The 24,560-nt window shown below is 42.5% G+C and overlaps 1 pseudogene across 1 annotated transcript; it reads right to left on the reverse strand.

Annotated features, from left to right (window-relative positions):
• Positions 1 to 5,120: 5,120 nt before the first annotated feature.
• Positions 5,121 to 7,138, reverse strand: LOC123054201 (polyubiquitin 11-like; annotated as a pseudogene). The gene is made up of 2 exons (XR_006426081.1): positions 6,870 to 7,138; positions 5,121 to 5,999 (listed from the first exon to the last, which is right to left on the reverse strand). The product of XR_006426081.1 is annotated as a polyubiquitin 11-like (transcript).
• Between the last annotated feature and the right edge of the window lie 17,422 nt (positions 7,139 to 24,560).

Consider the following 24,560-nt stretch of genomic DNA (forward strand, 5'->3'; position numbering starts at 1 on the left):
GCTCGGCGATGAGGGGGGCGGCGGCGGTGAGAGGAAAGAGAGAGGGGGGGTATTTAAAGGGGGGGCGCGAGGTGGCTTGGGGAAGGGGTCGGCCGGCGGGTGCCGTGCGGGTGCCGGACTCGGCCATGGCGGCGGCGGCTTCCCGTGCGCGGAGAGGAGAGGCGCGGGGTGGGCCGGCGCTCGGCTGGGCTTCGGATATATATATATATATATATATATATTTTAAATAAGTTCCGCGGAAAATAATTTGTAGAAAAATAAATAAAAATCGGAAAAATATGAAATAAATTTTCCCCGTCTAGTTAGAAAATCTAGAACAGGGTGGACATTTTTTTTAAATCAAAATAAATATTTTGAAAACATGCAATATTTTTAATGCAATAAAAATTGCAAATAAAATCCAAATAAATTCCAAATAATGATTTTAACACTTTTCCTCCAGTATTTCAATTGTTTTGGAGAAGTCATATTTTCTCCTCTCGTTTATTTTAAAATGAAATATTTTTCCGGAGAGAAAATAATTAAAACCAAAATCCTCGTCTTATTATTTGATGAAAATCAAATATGAAAATTCGAGAAAATCCCCAACTCTCTCCGAGGGTCCTTGAGTTGCTTAGGATTTATCGAGGATTTGTCAAAATGCAATAAAACATGATATGCAATGATGATCTATGTATAACATTCCAAATTGAAAAATTTGGGATGTTACAATATTTCAAGGAGGGACTGATGCTAGTGGTACCTAGTCACATCCTGTTCTGCCTAATGGAAGGAAGCAGCAAATTGCAATTACGTTTCGACAACCTTCCTGAATGAAATGAATAATGCATTCAAACAGCCCGATAAAGCAAACAATCTACATAGTAATTATCAACTCCAACTACCTACATGGACTGATATTTAACCACAGTAATGTTCACTTAAAAGTCGTAACCTAGTTGACAGACAATGAATCCAAAGACCGACAACTAATGGTATTATCAGCAATGAAGACTAAAAAACACATATTGAAACCATATACAGAGCAGAGCCGGCGAGACTGCTGGTGCCACCCGACAACCTCAAGGCTATCTACTTGTTGGATATGGCTCTCGACAATAGTTTCCGATGACACCAGACTCGTGCTAGCCAGACCTACACACATGGGATCCTCTAACCAATGTAATCTGAAGTATGACGACCAAACAGACAGACTAATATATTTTCCACTGCTATGATGGAGCATTTAGATGATGGCTAATAACAGTGTGGCATTGTAGACATGTTTTAAAGTCAGATCAAATATGTTTTGTAGAGAAGAGTGCTCTAGCTAGAAATAAAGTGTCAAGCCACCTTCTGTTCAGCATAAATAAAATAGAAACCCTAGTTTTGTGTATTCTACGTGATCACGGTACGAAGATAGATTCAGAGCAGCAACCGGTACATGATCTACCTTGCTTGCCGGGGATACGGTCGAACAGAGACCCTGTGCGCTGGCCACTGGCATCGTGGAGAAGAGCTCCTTCTGTGCGCCTGAGTTCAAGCATAACAGAAGAGACAAAGTAAATATACTTTTGGCGCATACTTCAACTATGCCTGGCATTAGCTTAAGATACACAAGAAACAGTATAACATTGAGAAGGAAGTTCTCTAGAAATGATTGCCTATGTCAAATTATGCCACATGTGACCTTTTGATTTACTACAACATTTAGCAATGCAAGATGTAGATTTTCCGGAACATAATGGCTTGGGAGATACATATTTAGGCATGAAACTTGCCTGACATGTTTACTAATAGAGTCAAGATCTATGCTTGGTGCCATCACTGTTATTGTTTTATGATTAATAGACCTTCTAGCAGATACATATTATCATGTCAAATTAACTTAATTCACAGAAGGCAAATAATTAACTCCATCCCTTCACAAACCAGTCTAATCTTGTAATTCTCACAATCAAATCTGCAAGGATAATAGAGCAAAACTGAATCTCGCCTGGAACTAAAGCTCAGGGACGACATGTCTGTGCCGACAGCCACCTGTACTTGTAGCTGAAGTCAAGCTTCAACAGCCGCCATTGACATGTTCGCAACGCGTTGCCACCGGCACTCACCCATTTGCTACACTACAGAACACACAAAGTGCCCAAATAACTAACAAATTGCATCAACAGTCAGTCGGTCGGCAGGGAGATCATCACACTTTGGTTTGTTGCATTATATAACAAGGGGGTAAGAGTTGAGAGATGTGTGAAACTTACACAATAAGAACATAACCTCCCCAACCACTCAGGCAATCACGATCAACAGAAGACAACAATGCTTGTGAGATTGTCTCAAATAGTTCTTCAGGTTCCTTTATCAAATAAATGATTAAAAAATTGTTATATTTACAGTACAAAACCTGACAGGGAAATTACTATAGCATTTTTCATGAGGAAATACATAAGAGAAATTAGCGAGTACACATCTCTCGAGCAAGGAAACATACCATGTCTGGTTTGTACATGGACCCACAAGCACCATATAATGATTCCGAAGTAGTATTAAAAACCACAAAAATCTTTTGCCAGTTCCCTGCATAAAGGAATCACTCTTGATCAGATTACCATCTATCTACAAATATAATAGCCACATGGGAAGCCAACATAGGGTTCACAAGAATCAATATTACATGAAGCACCGTGGATGGAAACGGTATATCAGCATACTGTCTACATTTAGAATACAGCTTTGTACTACTTCAGTTCTGTGTTTTTGAAGAGCAAATATCACATTCTGTCAAAGTGCCAACGAACATAATAGCAAAAACAAAGCGGGAGGCAGATAAAGCAATTACTCGAATGCATGAACTCCGACTCCAATTCGAGAGTGTCGTAATTAATACCAATTAGAAAAGATTGGCTATATTGAGAAATTCGTGTAACCCAAGTGTAGCAATCACCACATCCCAAACAAAACTTCCTACTATAGAAAAAAAATAGCACGGCTCGATGTATACTGTAAAGGAGAGGGCAGAGAGGAAGCAGCGGTTGGCTTACCTAGGACGTAGTAGAAGAAGACGGAGAGGCAGGTGAGACAGTAGCAATCCTCTCATCTACCCTCTTCTCCTCTCATTCACACAGCAGCACCTGCACATGACCGCATCCAGGCATCAGATCCAAAAAAATCACCTTCATCTCTCACCAGATCCACCTACTTATCCAACAACAACAACAATCTAAAGGGGCACACCAAAGCACCAAAGCATCTCCAGTGGTACTCCTAACTATCATATGACTACTCATCCAACAATATCAATCAAAAGGGGCACACCAAAGCACCTCTAGGGTACTCCTAATTATCATATGACCTCAAGACTGAACCTCTCCTTGACTTCAGAAAAAGAAATGTTTCTAGATCTAATGCTCCCTTGGACAGCAAACTAACAGAATAAGATAGCTCCAAAGAGCCCCTTCCTTGGAACCTAGCTAGAGTAGTAAACGAATAAAAAACCACAACTCCTTTACAAAAACCTAGCCTTCCTGCATGCAAAAAGAAACAAAACCACCAGAGGACCTACCAATGTCCAGCCAAGAATAAAAGGCATATGTCCACACCCCACTAAAAACAAGCACAAATTCTTTTGGCCCTTACCAGAATCAAGACAAAAAAGAAAAGAGTACAAAAAGCACATGGCCGTACATGTATACATCCAACCCTAGAATAGAGGAGTACATGTATACATCCAACCCTAGAATAGAGGAGTGAAAATAAGGAGGAGGAGGAGGGTTGAACCACTGATCCGTGAAGGCCAGATAGAAGGAGGCACCGGCGACAATGGACGAATCTGCAAGAAAAGAAAGACAAAAATCAGAGGCTTGCAACAGGCAGTGGCAAGCGCCAAGGAAGTAGATGTCCTCGTCGGCAGCGACGGCAACAGCCCTTCTCCCGTTGAGGCGGACGCGGGGGAGGGCGCTCATCCTCCTGCCCGACCCTGATGTGGAGGAGGAGGAGGGAGGCGACCGACGATGGGCCGGGGAGGAGACGATAGGCGGCGTGAGGTCAAGGATGGGGGTCGGGGCGAGCGCCGTCATGCTCCTCGTCCTCCTTCCGCTGCTGCTCGTCGGCCTGCTGCTGCTCCACGCCGCCGCCGCCGTCGTGCTCCTCGTCCTCCCTCCGCTGCTGCTCGTCGTCGTTGGGAGGGGGGCTCTGTTGTGGCGGATCTGGCCGCCGACGGGGCGGTTCGAGGCGGCGGCGGCGATGTGCGCGGGAGGAGAGGAGGCGCGTGGGAGGGGAGGGGAGAGGACGCGCGCGGGAGGAGAGAGGAGGCGGCGGCTAGGGTTCAACACAGAGCGGCTGCCCTTTAAAAACCTGCACGGGAAATGACCAAAATGCCCTCCATGGGGCACTGAATTAACACGCGGTGGTACAAACGAGAGGGAACTATTCATTGTAGCAGTGTCCGTTTTTGATTCGGCGGCCCAGATCGTCCGGGAGGGAGATCCGACGGTCAAAATCGCATCAAAAAATCGATCCGACGGCCGACAGTGGCTAAGCACTGAGAGAGCTCATGTTCTCCCTAAATACTTATTCCCTGAAGCTCAACTCAATTATCTCCAATTAGTCTTCTTTCTCGCTACCCAGGTCTTAAAAGAGTGCACGGTTTGGACCCCTGTGCAGAATGAAACATTTTTATCTGATACTCCATAGTATACAATTTTCAGAACTCTAGGTTCCAGTTGCGATTATTTTCTCATGTTGCTTATTTTTCTCATGTTCTTCATCATTCCCTTTTATTTGCACAGTGAATTATTTTGTGAAATTTTGTCTTCCTTATATTGTATATCTTGTTCATCCGTTAGCAAAGTTAAACTAAGTCTGCCAGTTGTATTCGATTGAAGCGAGCTTACAATTTGCGGTTGTATTTGGTATATTAAAAAGAAATGATAGCCACGCTGCAAAAAGATTGGAACGAGAATTTTTAACACAAAAAAGGTCACACAATTAACGCAGCAGGGATCCCACAAAATGGTTCCAGACGGATAAATTGCAACATCCAAATCTTACAGCTAACCAGTAGGATCAAGCAAGCAATTCAAGCGCAAGGAAATCAGAGAAGGAATAGTAAGATCATTGCCAAGCAAAACTCAAGCACAAGATTTACCCGAAAATTCACGTATTCATTACTTAAATGGAACTGCTGTACCAGCAACTTCATAAACCAAACACATAACAGTGACTCGATATAGTTCATTAAACCAACATAGGACACTAAGGCGAACGAGAGAACAGTTCAAATGAACGGACACAACGGACAACCAAGCTTCCAGCAGGTCCAACGGCAGGGCAATTACTGACCACCACGGAGGCGGAGCACAAGGTGGAGGGTGGACTCCTTCTGAATGTTGTAGTCCGCAAGGGTGCGGCCATCCTCCAGCTGCTTGCCTGCGAAGATCAGACGCTGCTGGTCCGGGGGGATGCCCTCCTTGTCCTGGATCTTGGCCTTGACATTGTCGATGGTGTCAGAGCTCTCAACCTCCAGAGTGATGGTCTTCCCCGTCAGGGTCTTCACGAAGATTTGCATGCCACCACGGAGACGCAGGACAAGATGAAGGGTGGACTCCTTCTGGATGTTGTAATCCGCAAGGGTGCGGCCATCCTCCAGCTGCTTGCCAGCAAAGATGGCGCTGCTGGTCCGGGGGAATGCCCTCCTTGTCCTGGATCTTGGCCTTGACGTTGTCGATGGTGTCAGATGACTCCACCTCAAGAGTGATGGTCTTGCCGGTGAGGGTCTTCACGAAGATCTGCATGCCACCACGCAGACGCAGGACAAGGTGGAGGGTGGACTCCTTCTGGATGTTGTAGTCAGCGAGGGTGCGACCATCCTCCAGCTGCTTGCCAGCAAAGATGAGGCGCTGCTGGTCCGGAGGAATGCCCTCCTTGTCCTGGATCTTGGCCTTGACGTTGTCGATGGTGTCAGAGCTCTCAACCTCAAGAGTAATGGTCTTGCCGGTGAGGGTCTTCACAAAGATCTGCATCTGCAGAGAAGAATCCCAAAACAGAATGGTTAGGCTCAAGAAGCAGACCAAGCAAATTAATATGACAAAGCAGACCAAGCAAACTAATATGACAAATACTAAATCATAGATGAGCTTCTATACCACGCCGTAGAGATTAAACAAACAACAGTAGCAGATTTTTTTCACTTGAGAAACTAAGGTACGGTAGGTGCATGCTCGTGACCACAAAAAACTAAAGATTATGATTCCACGTAGCTGTCAGACATAATTTAGCCTAGCTTTTTCCAAGAAAAATCAATCTACAGACGGTAGATAATAAACAAACGACAGCAGCATATTTTTTTCATTGAAGATAACCTAACAGACGGTAAGTGCATGCAGATGCACCAAAAAAAACTAAAGATCAATTATCTCAAGGATTCCACATAGCTGTCGGACATGCTTATATCAAAAGCAAATTCAGAGGAAAATCAACTAACAATCCTAAGCCTAGGTTAGGACTATCTCGGTAGAACAAGAATATGATCACGAGCTACAGATCAGGCAGACTATGCAGCTACCATTTAATTCAATCATGAAGAGTTATGCGGCTACAGATCAGGCAGGAAAGGACGAACTAGTAGATAAATCATGCATATGAGACTATAAGGAATTAATTGATCGAGAACACGGACAGATCTGCCCCTTCAATCTATCTACACGCAAAAATCCCTAAGAATTCGCCAGAGCTTCGCAGACCTAACATGCGCGAATAGATCGGACAACAAGAGTCGTTCCCACAGCATCAGATCGGAAAAGAAACAGACGAAATTGCACAATACTACACCTCCAACCATCTAATCAACGCAGATCTAGACGATACAGGGAGAGGGGAAGCAAGCGCCGTACCTTGAGGCGGTGGGGGAGGAGGATTCGACGAGCCTGGGGTCGATCGGGGACGAGATTGGCTGGGGATTTGTTGGTTCCGTTTCCGTTCCTGGGAGCTGTGGTGAGGATTGAAAGGAGGGGAGGGGGTAGGTATTTATTTGTGCTCGCTGGTGACGGGCCCGGGTGGAGAAGGAGAAGGAATCCCGTGCCGTGACGGGTTCCGTCCGTTGGACGCGTACGTGTGGTGCTCGTCTCCGCCACGCGATCCCCGCGAAGTATCCGACGGGCGCGGAGGGTTCGAGAGAGGACGGCCGTCCCTCTCGCGCGGGGGTTGACGGCCGTGTCGATGACGCGTATGGCCCAATGGGCTGGTTATGCGTGATTGTAAGTTGAGCATTCATTTGCCTCAATCAGCTCAAAAAAAAATTTGCCTTAAAAAAAAGTTGAGCATTCATTGCCCTCAAGAAAAAAAGTTGAGCATTCATATTGCTAAACCGGTCGCGTGCTTTGCCACGCCGGTTCTCTCAGTGGCATGTCCTTTGGGCGTCATGGTCACGATGCTTGGCTTCATGGGTCGTTAGCTTCAGAGATCCCATCACCAACCCTAAAAACGACACATATCAACATCACACGACCCCATCACCAACACTAAAACCGACATGCATCAAGATCACACGCCAACAAATAAAAATACAAATGCAAAGAGCAAAGCTACCGCCCCAAAACCAAAAGTTCAACTCTTTTTTGCGAGGAAAACTCACCATCTATTCATCAACTGTCAAGGTAGTACAAGGAACACCGGAAGTAAACATTACATCCAGATCCGTACACCACCTAGGGACGACTACAAGCACTAGAGCGAGCCGAAGGCGTGCCGCCATCATCGGAGTTGGACAAACCTTGTGGTAGTAGACAGTCTGGAAGTTGTCGTGTTAAGGCCCTACAGGACCAGCACACCAGAACAGCAACCATCACTGATGAAGAAAAGCGTAGATCGGAAGAATCCAACATGTAGACACGGGGAAACAGACGAACGAAGACCGGATTCACGTGAATCCATCGAAGACAAGTGCCGACCAAATCTCATGAGATCCGTCGGATACAAAGCTCCACACGCCCTCCGATGAAGCTAGAAGCACCGCCGGGATGTGGCCTAGGCGGGGAGAACCTTATTTCATCTTCGGAGAGTCGCTGCCGTCTCATCTCTCTGAGCATGACACAAACCCTAACAAAACTCAGAAAAACATCCAAAAACAGAGCCCTCCCACCGGCAAGGGTCGGGATCCACTGCACCTCGATGGCCCTAAGGCCACAGGAGACGAGGCAGACCGGCGGCGCCGCCGGCGGGAGGCAGCGAAAATCCTAGCGCTAGCGGTCAAAACAATCCCACCGGGTTATTCAGATCTAAAACCAAAAGTTCAACTTAAACAACCATATCACCGAAGAGATTAGGTGTATGTTTGGTTTGAACCTCAACAAACCCTACCAAAACTTCGGCATGGCTAAAATATTGGGAAGCTTTGGTTGGTTGGATCATAGCCTAGTACTTGCCAATGTTTTTTAAAAGAAGTGTAGACTTTCATTTTGGAGCATAATAGCTTGCCAAACATCTGGCAACATAGATTGGCTAGTGTTCGGTTTGCTTCCGATATTCAAATTTTTCACAAAGACCGATATATATCATAATGTAACTGGATTCAATAAAACATTGCAGGCAAGACTGAAGCTTCCAATCAGCCATCTCATTCCATACAAATAACCAACCCATAAATTGATACTCCCTCCAATCCATATTAAGTGATGCACATTTCGTGTAACTTTAGTCAAAATTGTATTAATTGTGCTTCAATTAATATGGGCTAGATGGAGTACATTTTTTGTGATGCACACATATATGAGACTCGTATATGGACAGAAAGGAACTTCATATACTTCTGCCGGCGTTGCGAGCGATGTGAGCACCTACAAATCAATGACAGTCAAGTATAGTTAAAGTCTGCCATCAAATTGATGAAACTATGTCAAGCAAACATAAATCTAGTTTGAAGTAAAAAAATTGCCAAAGAGAAGGAAAGTCTCCCAGATTAAAATCATCACCATCAGTCCACCTCTTTTAATGAATGTCCGAACATAAAAAAGAACTATTATTGTCAACCTTTAAAATGCTAGATACTATGACTTGAGATATATTGCCATGCAACTTCCATCATCATCATATACATGATTTGAGCATTTATTGTCATATTGCTTTGCATGATCGTAAGATAGCTAGCATGATGTTTTCATGGCTTGTTCGTTTGATGTCATTGCTACGCTAGATCATTGCACATCCCGATACACCGCCGGACGCATTCATATAGAGTCATATCTTTGTTCTAGTATCGAGTTGTAATATTGAGTTGTAAGTAAATAAAAGTGTGATGATCATCATTATTAGAACATTGTCCCATGTGAGGTTATCAAAATAAAAGTGGCCAAAGAAGCCCCCCAAAAAAGAGAGAGGCCAAAGAAGCCTAAAAAAGAGAAAAAAATGAGAGAAAAGAGAGAAGGGACAATGTTACTATCCTTTTACCACACTCGTGCTTCAGAGTAGCACCATGTTCTTCATATAAAGAGTCTCTTGAGTTATCACTTTCATATACTAGTGGGAATTTTCATTATAGAACTTGGCTTGTATATTCCAATGATGGGCTTCCTCAAATGCCCTAGGTCTTCATGAGCAAGCAAGTTGGATGCACACCCACTTAGTTTCAGTTTGAGCTTTCATACACTTATAGCTCTAGTGCATCCGTTGCATGGCAATCCCTACTCCTCACATTGACATCAATTGATGGGCATCTCCATACCCGTTGATTAGCCGCGTCGATGTGAGACTTTCTCCTTTTTGTCTTCTCCACGCAACCTCCGCCATCATATTCTATTCCACCTATAGTGCTATGTCCATGGCTCACTGATACGTCTCCAACGTATCTATAATTTTTTATTGCTCCATGCTATTATAGATTCTGTTTTGGATGTTTAATGGGCTTTATTATACACTTTTATATTATTTTTGGGACTAACCTATTAACCCAAGGCCCAGTGCAAATTGCTGGTTTTTTTGCCTATTTCAGTGTTTCGCAGAAAAGGAATATCAAACGGAGTCCAAACAGAATGAAACCTTCGGGAGCGTGATTTTTGAAACAAACGTGATCCAGAGGACTTTGAGTGGACGTCAAGCAATCAACGAGGAGGCCACGAGGCAGGGGCGCGCCTACCCCCTGGGCGCGCCCTCCACCCTCGTGGGCCCCTCGTGGCTCCACCGACCTACTTCTTCCTCCTATATATACCTACGTACCTTGAAACCATCGAGGAGCACCACGAAACCCTATTTCCACCGTCGCAACCTTCTGTACCCGTGAGATCCCATCTTGGGGCCTTTTTCGGCGCTCTGCCGGAGGGGGCATCGATGACGGAGGGCTTCTACATCAACACCATAGCCTCTCCGATGATGTGTGAGTAGTTTACCTCAGACCTTCGGGTCCATAGTTATTAGCTAGATGGCTTCTTCTCTCTCTTTGGACCTCAACACAAAGTTCTCCTCAATCTTCTTGGAGATCTATTTGATGCAACTCTTTTTTGTGGTGTGTTTGTCGAGATCCGATGAATTGTGGGTTTATTATCAAGATTATCTATGAACAATATTTGAATCTCCTGTGAATTCTTTTATGTGTGATTGGTTATCTTTGCAAGTCTCTTTGAATTATCAGTTTGGTTTGGCCTACTAGATTGATCTTTCTTGCAATGGGAGAAGTGCTTAGCTTTGGGTTCAATCATGCGGTGCTCGATCCCAGTGACAGTAGGGGAAACGACATGTATTGTATTGTTGCCATCGAGGATAAAAAGATGGGGTTTATACCATATTGCTTGAGTTTATCCCTCTACATCATGTCATCTTGCCTAATGCGTTACTCTGTTCTTATGAACTTAATACTCTAGATGCATGCTGGATAGCGGTCGATGTGTGGAGTAATAGTAGTAGATGCAGGCATGAGTCGGTCTACTTGTTGCGGACTACTATCTCTTGAGCACTGCGTTGGTTTTCCCTTGAAGGGGAAAGGGTGATGCAGTAAAGTAGCGTAAGTATTTCCCTCAGTTTTTGAAAACCAAGGTATCAATCCAGTAGGAGGCCACGCACGAGTCCCTCGCACCTACACAAACAAATAAATCCTCGCAACCAACGCAATAAAGGGGTTGTCAATCCCTTCACGGTCACTTACGAGAGTGAGATCAGATAGATATGATAAGATAATATTTTTGGTATTTTTATGATAAAGATGCAAAGTAAAGAAAGCAAAATAAAAACGGCGCCAGAAATAGCTTGTTGTCGGGAGATTAAATATGATGGAAAATAGACCCGGGGGCCATAGGTTTCACTAGTGGCTTCTCTCAAGAGCATAAGTATTATGGTGGGTAAACAAATTACTATTGAGCAATTGACAAAATTGAGCATAGTTATGAGAATATCTAGGTATGATCATGTATATAGGCATCACGTCCGAGACAAGTAGACCGACTCCTGCATGCATCTACTACTATTACTCCACACATCGACCGCTATCCAGCATGCATCTAGAGTATTAAGTTCAAAAGAACAGAGTAACGCCTTAAGTAAGATGACATGATGTAGAGGGATAAACTCATGCAATATGATATAAACCCCATCTTGTTATCCTCGATGGCAACAATACAATACGTGCCTTGCTTCCCCTACTGTCACTGGGAAAGGACACCGCAAGATTGAACCCAAAGCTAAGCACTTCTTCCATTGCAAGAAAGATCAATCTAGTAGGCCAAACCAAACTGATAATTCGAAGAGACTTGCAAAGATAACCAATCTCTCCCTAATAATAAAGCACGGATTGACTTTGTCGGGTTCACCGTCGTCCTCTTTTTTTTCACGTCTTCCGTACGTGGTCTCTCTGGGCGGTTCCTACGAGGTGGTACTATTGCCATGCTCGATTTCCTTGCGTTCGGTCTGTGTCACCAGCTCACGTGATCTCTTCATTGGGCCTTCACCCGGCCCACAAGTGCGTTAAATTAGTCCTTGCTCCAGTCCAATACGACTCGAAGTCCTGACTCCTGTTTTCTTTTCCTTTTTAAGCCCTCCACGACAGCCGGACACAAAAGAGAGGGGAGGGGCCTGATGCTTCTAAGATCGTCGTCTTCGTGCCCGCGGTTGGAGGCCATTACTCGGCGGCATCATCGATGGCACACATCTCGATCGTCGTCGCACACGACGCGCTCTGCCCGGAGCTCTGTCCTCCCCTAAGGCGAGCGCGGGGTCGGACCTGCTTGTGCTCACGGTGTGCACAAGGACAGGGGAGATCCTGGCATTGGTCGCCGAAGCTGCTGAAGAACGACAAAGGAGGCGGGAGGCGCACTGGAGGTGGAGGCGGACGACGACGGGAACGTGACGGGGCTACTTCTTTGATCGAAGTTGGAATCGCCGGTGCGCAGCAGCGCTACCCGCGAGCGGAGGCAGAGACGAGCGGGAGGCAGAGCACGCTCCGAACTTGAAACGGAGGCTGTGCGCGCTAAACGACGAGCTTCGATGCGCTCCAGCCCTAGGCAGCTATGGCGTCAGGATCATCCAAGGCAGACGCGACTCCTTGAGCGGGTGCCCCTCCTGGCATGGCCCGCCATGGCGCATGGACGGAGGCCTCCGGCCAACAACGATCTCAGGATCGACCATCGGCGCCAGGGGCGCTCAGCACTAACCGGCGTTCCACAACGAGTGGCAGAGGAGACGAAGAAGCGCGCGAGCACGCCAGTATAACGTTGTCCCTAAGCGGCGCAACAGCAGTCACTCAACCCAGGAACTGCACGATGCATACAAATCGAGACAATAGTTTAAGTTTGTCGGGTAGTGTACATGCATGATTTGCCTATTATTTTATTTGTACCATCACACCTCCTGTAAATCCTTATTGTTGTTGTATGTATGCCAGCTGCACCTTCATCATCTCCGTACTGGTGATAGAGCACAGTTTTTTTATTGGCGATGTTGCTGGTGTTGGCAAAGGCCGATTAATCTGAGAAAATTGGCAATATAACCGTATAAGGCAGTGTAAGACTTTTGGCAAAATTCCCATCAAGTCTCTGCTCTGCTGAATTTTTTTAGAATTCTGCCATCATGTCTTATTCTTCACTACTTACCTTTAGCTGATTTGCAATTTCCTGGTGGGTATCGGTTGATTCTGACCAAAAGTATCATGCTCGAAGAGATTTAGATGGTGTTGGTGCAAAAGCGTACAAGGTATGAAACCTATTAAAATTAAATGATATTTTAACCTCAAGCCAATGCCATCTGTATTACACCAACTGTATGAGACCCTGCGGCTCCACATGATAGCATCTTCAACTGTATGCATGTGGATTTAACAACACAACATTTATCTAGAAATGCTAACAGGGAGTGATCGAGTGTGAATGTTTTTCTTTAGATATGATGTAACAAAGATAAAATATACCGTTTCAATCTAACTCATAATAACAAAAACATGAGAAAACGTAATACTCCCTCCGTTCCTAAATATAAGTCTTTGTAGAGATTCCACTACAAACTACATACGGATGTATATAGACATATTTTAGAATGTATATTCACTCATTTTGCTCTGTATGTGGTCCATACTGGAATCTCTAAAAAGACTTATATTTAGGAATGGAAGGAGTATATTTTAGTATGGGTATGTGGATTGCAAATAGGATACTAATCTTTATCTCGAACATATAAATGATTTTAATTACTGCCAATGTCGATATGGTCGCATTATTTATTGCAATGAAATTGGATCTGCTATTGTAGATTCGACTTGAGTCTCGACATATGTTAGTCATGTAATTGATTTGCCTGTTCGTAGGTTTTTTAGGTTTTTGAGTTTCTCCTTCGTTGCCACAAAATACATAATTTTTCAGCAAATCAATGTATAGCAACCGTGTATGCTTGAATCCTGTTTTTTTCTTTGAATTTTTAGAGTATGTTACTTCTTATGTTTTTATCGTTTGGGTAAATCACAACACCAACATTAACCTATTTTTTTACGACGGGGTGGAGGAAAAGCAGCAACACGGGTGAGGTAACATGTTGAAATGGAAGACATGTGCCTATGTGTGTGCGCCCGGGGCGGGTGGATGGAGTGTTAGAGTCGTGTGATATTTTCTTTTTGGGAGAGAGTCTTGCGTCATACTTCTGCGGATAGGAGCGTGTGATGTTTTTTCTCATTGCAACACACATGCATGTTTCATATAGTTACTATGTTCTCATCAATGGCTTGATTTGAAGACCACGGTTTTGTTACCCGTTGCAACGCACGGGCCCTTTTTTGCTATAGAAAGAAAGCACGGGAGGAGCCGGAAAATACATGGATGAACCCACTTCAGAAAACACATTTCTAATTGCCAAAATATTCTGAAAAACAGTTCAACAGGATACAGCTCCACATTGTGTGTGTGCACCGAAAGTTTGGCTGAAAAACAACATTTTCTTTTGGCCCGTGCAAAAAAGACAAAAAAAATGTTGTGGAACGCTATTTAGAAGCACTAAAAATTGTTTTTTTTGTGGAGGCAAAAGAAAAGGGCAACTTTTCACAAAATTTTGTGTCGCCGGAGAAGGTAGATGTAAAATTTTGTTTTGAAAAATTCATGTTTTAAAACATGTTTAAAATGGCTTTTTGAAAAGCGGGTTCATATGTACCCGGTTTCAAAGATGTTCAGTTCGGATACAAACTTACTTCGACTACAAACTACTGCAAACTACTCAGAGATTGTCCCAGTCAATGTCGGAGCTCGATCACCCTTGAGGGACCAGCCTCATCCTCCTCCTCCTCCTTCTTATTCTCCTTCCTCGCCCCCTTCTTCACCGGCTTGTCCCGATGCACCCAGTACTCATACTCCTCCAATGCGAGGTTCATATTTTCTGTCGTAAACCTCGCCATGGTAGCCTCATCCCGCCGATGAATGTTGCACTAATCCAAGATGACCTGAGTCTCTGATACGTCTCCAACGTGTCTATAATTTTTTATTGTTTCATCCTATTATATTATCAATCTTTAGATACTTTATATGCAATTTTATATCATTTGAACTAATAAAGCACGGATTGACTTTGTCGGGTTCACCGTCACAATACGCTTTCTTCCTGTGAATATACGCTTTCAGTTTTCACCTATATTATTTTCGCTATCTGAGGTGGTACTATTTATAAGCCTTTTCATATGTGTAGTTAACAGTTCTTTTGTTGGGCGTCGTTTTCTTAGATCTGGCCCACCCGGATCCTGTGTGTGCGTGTGTTTGAATATAAAAAAACCGATAAAACAATTGGCCAACGCAGGGATTCGATCCTTGGTCTGCTGGGTGTGTGCAAATGCATCATACCGAACAGGCTAGACTCGTGAGTGTGCTAACGTTGGCGTCTGGTGGCATCTGGCCTTTCAAGAATAGAAGACCACGCGTACTCGGGCCGAAACAATGGGCCCGGGCGTGCTTGGCCGGCCGACTGCTGCGGCCGACGGTACAGACATTGGGAAGCAGGCTACTGCTTCGGAAATTAAGCAAAGAATATGGCGTGAATAAGAATTGTCCTTAACGAAACAAATGAAGGGGAGAGCAATAGCTATTATGCATAATTAGGCTAGCAAGAAAGGAAATAGACATTAATTGCTAATTACATGAGAAATAAAGAAGGAAGAAGAAAGAAAAGAGAGAGAGGAAGGAAATAGACGGTAATTATGTAGAGTCGGCAAGAAAGGAAATAGATATTTTTGCATGAGAAATGAAAAAGGAAGGAGAAAGGAAATAGACTGTAATTATTGTGAGCGCCATATTAATCGCATGAGTAATTAATAGGCCGGCAATTTGGATTCCTCACATGCATGATATAAGGAAACAAAGATAAATAAAATAGACACTAATTGCATGATAAATAAAGAAGAAAAGAGAAAGGAAGTAAATAAATGGCAATTACAGATTTTTTTTAAGGAGGTGCGGATATCAATGGCAGGCGTGTAGTGCCCCATTCATATCTTATGAATAAAACGATGTGGCGTCTTTTTCATGCTTGATACTCACTAAATTCATGCCATTTTTTCTTTCGTTGCAACAGAGTGTGACATGTTTTCCTTACACTTATAATCCTTACTAAATTTGCGCCAAATTTATAACACATTGAACGTTATATTTGCGCATACAATCCCCGCTAAATTTATGTCAATTGTTTCAACTGTTGTAACCCACGGGCATCTGTACTATTTTTATATTTATATGAATGGAGGTATAATCTTATTGGTCCTCCCATTTCGTATGTCCATGGCATTTTTCATATTGAGCTAGGCTATTCTACCGATCATCTGTCCTGGGCCACTTGGCCTCTGCCCCGTTGGTCCGTGTAGCATTCCACCAATAGAAAACATAGTGCCCTGCCAACCTATCCGTGCAACCCAGCCCAAAAAATCAAACCCGCCATCCCGTCTAGGATATGAGGCAAAAATCGTTGACCTCTAACTTGCAACCTGCACAGTTTTTTGTGTTGATCGTGTTAGCCCGCAAAAAAAGGTGTTGATCGTTTTAAACTAAAGTTAAATTTGGTGGTTGTTTGTGTCCTTCACGGACTGGTACTTAACTATTACCATGTAAATCCGGATAACACAAACACAAGGCGCAAGCATTAGATTGTGCAGATGTGGCCAGGATCTCAAACGCGACCGTTCGCTGGTCTTTCCATGCAGGCGATGAAATTTTGTATTGGTTCCAAGCTCAGGTGGAACGTTCGCTGTGTAGTGAACATCGTGACTGACATGATAATAAAGAAAAGAAGTGGCAACAAGGAGGGAAGCACTAGGGGTGATAATTTGTTTCTCCCGTTGCAACGCACGGGCACTTTTGCTAGTCATACATAAAAGAATTCAGAGAAGATTCAAATATTGTTCATAGATAAACTTGATCATAAACCCACAATTCATCGGTCTCAACAAACACACCGCAAAAGAAGATTACATCGAATAGATCTCCACAAGAGAGGGGGAGAACATTGAATTGAGATCCAAAAAGATAGAAGAAGCCATCTAGCTAATAACTATGGACCCGAAGGTCTAAGGTAAACTACTCACACATCATCGGAGAGGCTATGGTGTTGATGTAGAAGCCCTTCGTGATCGATGCCCCCTCCGGCAGGGCTCCGGAAAAGGCCCCAAGATGGAATCTCACGGGTACAGAAGGTTGCGGCGGTGGAATTAGGTTTTTGGCTCCGTCTCTGGTAGTTTGGGGGTACGCAGGTATATATAGGAGGAAGAAGTACGTCGGTGGAGCAACGTGGGGCCCACGAGGGTGGAGGGCGCGCCTAGGGGGGTAGGCGCTCCCCCCTACCTCGTGCCTTCCTGGTTGATGTCTTGACGTAGGGTCCAAGTCCTCTGGATCATGTTCGTTCCGAAAATCACGTTCTCGAAGTTTTCATTCCGTTTGGACTCCGTTTGATATTCTTTTTCTGCGAAACTCTGAAATAGGCAAAAACAGCAATTCTGGGCTGGGCCTCCGGTTAATAGGTTAGTCCCAAAAATAGTATAAAAGTGTATAATAAAGCCCATTAATGTCCAAAATAGAATATAATATTGCATGGAACAATAAAAAATTATAGATACGTTGGAGAAGTATCAAGCATCCCCAAGCTTAATTCCTGCTCGTCCTCGAGTAGGTAAATGATAAAAACAGAACTTTTGATGTGGAATGCTACTTGGCATAATTTCAATGTAATTCTCTTAATTGTGGTATGAATATTCAGATCCGAAAGATTCAAGACAAAAGTTTAATATTGACATAAAAATAATAATATTTCAAGCATACTAACTAAGCAATTATGTCTTCTCAAAATAACATGGCCAAAGAAAGTTATCCCTACAAAATCATATAGTCTGGCTATGCTCTATCTTCACCACACAAAGTATTTAAATCATGCACAACCCCGATGACAAGCCAAGCAATTGTTTCATACTTTTGATGTTCTCAAACTTTTTCAATCTTCACGCAATACATGAGCGTGAGCCATGGACATAGCACTATATGTGGAATAGAATGGTGGTTGTGGAGAAGACAAAAAGGAGAATATAGTCTCACATCAACTAGGCGTATCAACGGGCTATGGAGATGCCCATTAATAGATATCAATGTGAGTGAGTAGGGATTGCCCTGCAACGGATGCACTAGAGCTATAAGTATATGCAAGCTCAACAAAAGAAACTAAGTGGGTGTGCATCCAACTCGCTTGCTCACGAAGACCTAGGGCATTTTGAGGAAACCCATCATTGGAATATACAAGCCAAGTTCTATAATGAAAATTTCCCACTAGTATATGAAAGTGATATCATAGGAGACTCTCTATCATGAAGATCATGGTGCTACTTTGAAGCACAAGTGTGGTAAAGGGATAGTAACATTGTCCCTTCTCTCTTTTTCTCTCATTTTTCTATTTTTATTTGGGCCTTTTTTTATGGCCTCTTTTTTTAGTCCGGAGTCTCATCCCGACTTATGGGGGAATCATAGTCTCCATCATCCTTTCCTCACTTGGGACAATGCTCTAAAGATGATGATCATCACACTTTTATTTACTTACAACTCAATAATTACAACTCAATACTTAGAACAAAATATGACTCTATGTGAATGCCTCTGGCGGTGTACCGGGATATGCATTGAATCAAGAGTGACATGTATGAAAGAATTATGAACGGTGGCTTTGCCACAAATACAATGTTAGCTACATGATCATGCAAAGCAATATGACACTGATGGAGCGTGTCATAGTAAACGGAACGGTGGAAAGTTGCATGGCAATATATCTCGGAATGGCTATGCAAATGCCATGATAGGTAGGTATGGTGGCTGTTTTGAGGAAGGTATATGGTGGGTGTATGATACCGGCGAAAAGTGCGCGGTATTAGAGAGGCTAGCAGTGGTGGAAGGAAGAAAAGTGTGTATAATCCATGGACTCAACATTAGTCATAAAGAACTCATATACTTATTGCAAAAATCTACAAGTTATCAAAGAAAAGTATTACGCGCATGCTCCTAGGGGGATAGATTGCTAGGAAAAGACCATCGCTCGTCCCCGACCGCCACTCATAAGGAAGACAATCAATAAATAAGTCATGCTCCGACTTCATCACATAACGGTTCACCATACGTGCATGCTACGGGAATCACAAACTTTAACACAAGTATTTCTCAAATTCAAAACTACTCAACTAGCATGACTCTAATATCATCATCTCCATATCTCAAAACAATTATCAAGCATCTAACTTCTCATAGTATTCAACACACTCATAAGAATTTTTTTACTAATCTTGAATGCCTATCATAATTAAAGAAAATTACCATGCTGTTTTGTAGAACTCTCAAAATAATCTAAGTGAAGCATGAGAGAACAATAGTTTCTATAAAACATATCCACCACTGTGCTCTAAAAGATATAAGTGAAGCACTAGAGCAAAAACTATATAACTCAAAAGATATAAGTGAAGCACATAGAGTATTCTAACAATTTTCGAATCATGTGTGTCTCTCTCAAAAGGTGTGTACAGCAAGGATGATTGTGGCAAACTAACAAACAAAGACTCAAATAATACAGGACGCTCCAAGCAAAACACATACCATGTGGTGAATAAAAATATAGCTCCAAGTAAAGTTACCGATGGAAGTAGACGAAAGAGTGGATGCCTTCCGGGGCATCCCCAAGCTTTGGCTTTTAGGTGTCCTTATATTATCTTGGGGTGACATGGGCATCCCCAAGCTTAGGATCTTGCCACTCCTTGTTCCATAATCCATCAAATCTTTTACCCAAAACTTGAAAACTACACAACACAAAACTCAGCAGAAAATCTCGTGAGCTCCGTTAGCGAAAGAAGAGAAAACACCACTTCAAGGTACTGTAATGAACTTGAACTCATTCTTTATTTATATTGGTGTTAAACCTACTGTATTCCAACTTCTCTATGGTTTATAAACTATTTTACTAGCCATAGATTCATCAAAATAAGGAAACAACACACGAAAAACAGAATCTGTTAAAAACAGAACAGTCTGTAGTAATCTATAACTAACGCAAACTTCTGGAACTCAAACAATTCAGCCAAAATAGGACGACCTAGAAAATTTGTTTATTGATCAGCATAAATTGGAATCAATATTTTATCACGTTCTGGTGATTTGTAACAATTATTTTCGTGAACAGAAAGTTTCTGGAATTTTCAGCAAGATCAAATAACTATCATCCAAGGAGATCCTATAGGTTAAACTTGGCACAAACACTAATTAAAACATAAAAAAATATAATCAGAGGCTAGATCAAATATTTATTCCTAAACAGAAGCAAAAAAGCAAAAAACTAAAAATAAAATTGGGTTGCCTCCCAACAAGCGCTATCGTTTAACGCCCCTAGCTAGGCATAATAGTTTTAATGATGCTCACATGAAAGACAAGAATTGAAGCACAAAGAGAGCATCATATAGCATGTGAAAAACACATCTAAGTCTAACATACTTCCTATGCATAGGCATCTTATAGACAAACAAATTATCAAGACAAGCAAATACTAGCATATGCAAGGAAGAAGTGAGAAACAATAGCAATCTCAACATAACGAGAGGTAATTTAGTAACATGAAAATTTCTCCAACCATATTTTCCTCTCTCATAATAATTACACGTGGGATCATATTCAAATTCAACGATATAGCTATCACATAATATTTTCTCTACATGATCCACATGCATGCAAAGTTGACACTCTTCCAAAATAGTGGGAATATCATTAACTAAAGTCATGACCTCTCCAAACCCACTTTTATCAAAAATACCATAAGATTGAACATTCTCCAAATATGTGGGATCTAAAGTTGACACTCCTCCAAACCCACTTTCAATATTATTGCAAACACTATTATCAATCTCATATTCATCATGGGGGTTAAATAAATTTTCAAGATCGTAAGAAGAATCACCCCAATCATGATCATTGCAACAAATAGAGGACATAGCAAAACTAGCATCCCCAAGCTTAGGGTTTTGCGTATTATTAGCATAATTTACATCAATAGAATTTATAATAAAATCATTGCAATCATGCTTTTTATTCAAAGATCTATCGTGAATCACTTCATAAAGTACTTCATCACAATTTTCAGATTCATGAATTTCAAGCAAAACCTCATAAAGATAATCTAGTGCACTCAACTCACTAGCAATAGGTTCATCATAATTGGATCTCTTAAAGAGATTAGCAAGTGGATGAGGATCCATAAACTCTTAGCAAGCGAAGATGCAAGCAAAAAGAAGGCACATGGTAACACAAGATTGAACGGAGGAAGGGCGAATAAAACGGCAAGGGTGAAGTGGGGGAGAGGAAACGAGAGGCAAATGGCAAATAATGTAATGCGAGGGATAAGAGTTTGTGATGGGTACTTGGTATGTCTTGACTTGACTTGACTTGGCGCGAATCTCCCCGGCAACGGCGCCAGAAATCCTTCTTGCTACCTCTTGAGCACTGCGTTGGTTTTCCCTTGAAGAGGAAAGGGTGATGCAGTAAAGTAGCGTAAGTATTTCCCTCAGTTTTTGAGAACCAAGGTATCAATCCAGTAGGAGGCCACACACGAGTCCCTCGCACCTACACAAACAAATAAATCCTCGCAACCAACGCAATAAAGGGGTTGTCAATCCCTTCACGGTCACTTATGAGAGTGAGATCTGATAGATATGATAAGATAATATTTTTGGTATTTTTATGATAAAGATGCAAAGTAAAGAAAGCAAAATAAAAACGGCGCCAGAAATAGCTTGTTGTCGGGAGATTAAATATGATGGAAAATAGACCCGGGGGCCATAGGTTTCACTAGTGGCTTCTCTCGAGAGCATAAGTATTACGGTGGGTAAACAAATTACTGTTGAGCAATTGACAGAATTGAGCATAGTTATGAGAATATCTAGGTATGATCATGTATATAGGCATCACGTCCGAGACAAGTAGACCGACTCCTGCATGCATCTACTACTATTACTCCACACATCGACCGCTATCCAGCATGCATCTAGAGTATTAAGTTCAAAAGAACAGAGAAACGCCTTAAGTAAGATGACATGATGTAGAGGAATAAACTCATGCAATATGATATAAACCCCATCTTGTTATCCTCGATGGCAACAATACAATACGTGCCTTGCTGCCCCTACTGTCACTGGGAAAGGACACCGCAAGATTGAACCCAAAGCTAAGCACTTCTCCCATTGCAAGAAAGATCAATCTAGTAGGCCAAACCAAACTGATAATTCAAAGAGACTTGCAAAGATAACCAATCATACATAAAAGAATTCAGAGAAGATTCAAATATTGTTCATAGATAAACTTGATCATAAACCCACAATTCATCGGTCTCAACAAACACACCGCAAAAGAAGATTACATCGAATAGATCTCCACAAGAGAGGGGGAGAACATTGTATTGAGATCCAAAAAGAGAGAAGAAGCCATCTAGCTAATAACTATGGACCCGAAGGTCTGAGGTAAACTACTCACACATCATCGGAGAGGCTATGGTGTTGATGTAGAAGCCCTCCGTGATCGATGCCCCCTCCGGCGGGGCTCCGGAAAAGGCCCCAAGATGGGATCTCACGGGTACAGAAGGTTGCGACGGTGGAATTAGGTTTTTGGCTCCGTCTCTGGTAGTTTGGGGGTACGTAGGTATACATAGGAGGAAGAAGTACGTCAGTGGAGCAACATGGGGCCCACGAGGGTGGAGGGCGCGCCCAGGGGGGTAGGCGCGCCCCCTACCTTGTGCCTTCCTGGTTGATGTCTTGACGTAGGGTCCAAGTCCTCTGGATCACGTTCGTTCCGAAAATCACGTTCCCGAAGGTTTCATTCCGTTTGGACTCCGTTTGATATTCTTTTTCTGCGAAACTCTGAAATAGGCAAAAAAACAGCAATTCTGGAATGGGCCTCCGGTTAACAGGTTAGTCCCAAAAATAGTATAAAAGTGTATAATAAAGCCCATTAATGTCCAAAACAGAATATAATATAGCATGGAACAATAAAAAATTATAGATACGTTGGAGACGTATCACGGACGTGATGCCAATATACATGATCATGCCTAGATATTCTCATAACTATGCTCAATTCTATCAATTGCTCGACAGTAATTTGTTCACCCACCGTAATACTTATGCTATCTTGAGAGAAGCCACTAGTGAAACCTATGGCCCCCGGTTCTATTCTCTATCATATTAATCTCCCGTCAACTAGCTATTTCTTTTGCCGTTTATTTTGCAATCTTTACTTTCAATCTTTATCATAAAAATATTATCTTATCATCTCTATCAGATCTCACTTTTGCAAGTGGCCGTGAAGGGATTGACAACCCCTTTATCGCGTTGGTTGCAAGGTTCTTATTTGTTTGTGTAGGTACGAGGGACTTGCGTGTGGCCTCCTACTGGACTGATACCTTGGTTCTCAAAAACTGAGGGAAATACTTGCGCTACTTTGCTGCATCACCCTTTCCTCTTCAAGGGAAAAACCAACGCATGCTCAAGAGGTAGCAAGAAGGATTTCTGGCGTCGTTGCCGGGGAGGCTTACACCAAGTCAAGTCAAGATTTGAACTCCTGACAACGAGCCATTTCTGGCGCCGTTGCCGGGGAGTCTACGCACAAGTCAAGACATACCAAGTACCCATCGCAAACTCTTATCCCTCGCATTACATTATTTTCCATTTGCCTCTCGTTTTCCTCTCCCCCACTTCACCCTTGCCGTTTTATTCGCCCTCTGTTTCCATTTGCTCTTTCTTTCGCTTGCCTCTTGGGTCCCGTGTGTCGTTATGGCTAGTCCTTTATCCACTCCTTTATCTCCCGAGAATGAAGTTCTTAATTTTAAACAAAGGGAGGGAGAAAATCTAAAAGATGCTTGGTACAGAATTTGCAATGCGCAAAATAGATCTACTAGGAAGCAATCTACTTCCGTTCTTCTTCTCAATTTCTATGTAGGCATCACTCCTTGGAATAGATAAATTCTTGATACCATTACCGGAGGGAATTTCTTGGTTAGCCATACTTTTGATTCTTATAATGCTATAATAGATTTGTTTGGCCCACCACCTCTTTTGGTTAATGGAACTATTTTAACTTTGGAACATGTGATGCAAAGACTTGAAATTATTGAAAATAAAGTTGCCACCGTAGAGTTGATTGAAAATTTGGATAGAAAGATCCACAACCAAATTACTCAATATGGATCTAAGGTAGGATTTGCTCTTAAATTTTTTAAAGAAAAGGAACCCATGGTTGACGAAAAGATAGATCAAAAGTCCACTAGAATCGATAAAATTGAAGATATTATCACCAACCTAGGGTCTGCCTTTTCTTCCGTGAAAAATACTCCAAAACCTTCTAATGCTAAAATTGCCAAATTGATGTATGTTCCTAAAAATAAGGGTGAAACTTCTAGTAAGGAAAATGCGGGTCTCAAATCCATAAGTGTTCACCCCAACTTTCTCGCTATCATTAAGGAACCTTTTGCTACAAATGATTTTCTTGATTTATTGCCCAGGAGTTCGATAATTAATAAAAATAAGGAAACTCCTAAGGGTTATAAGTGTTTTATTGAAGAATTGCACACCAAAGATGGCAATACCTAGA

This window comes from Triticum aestivum, chromosome 2D (assembly GCF_018294505.1).
Source record: "Triticum aestivum cultivar Chinese Spring chromosome 2D, IWGSC CS RefSeq v2.1, whole genome shotgun sequence".
NCBI classification, from domain to species: domain Eukaryota; kingdom Viridiplantae; phylum Streptophyta; class Magnoliopsida; order Poales; family Poaceae; genus Triticum; species Triticum aestivum.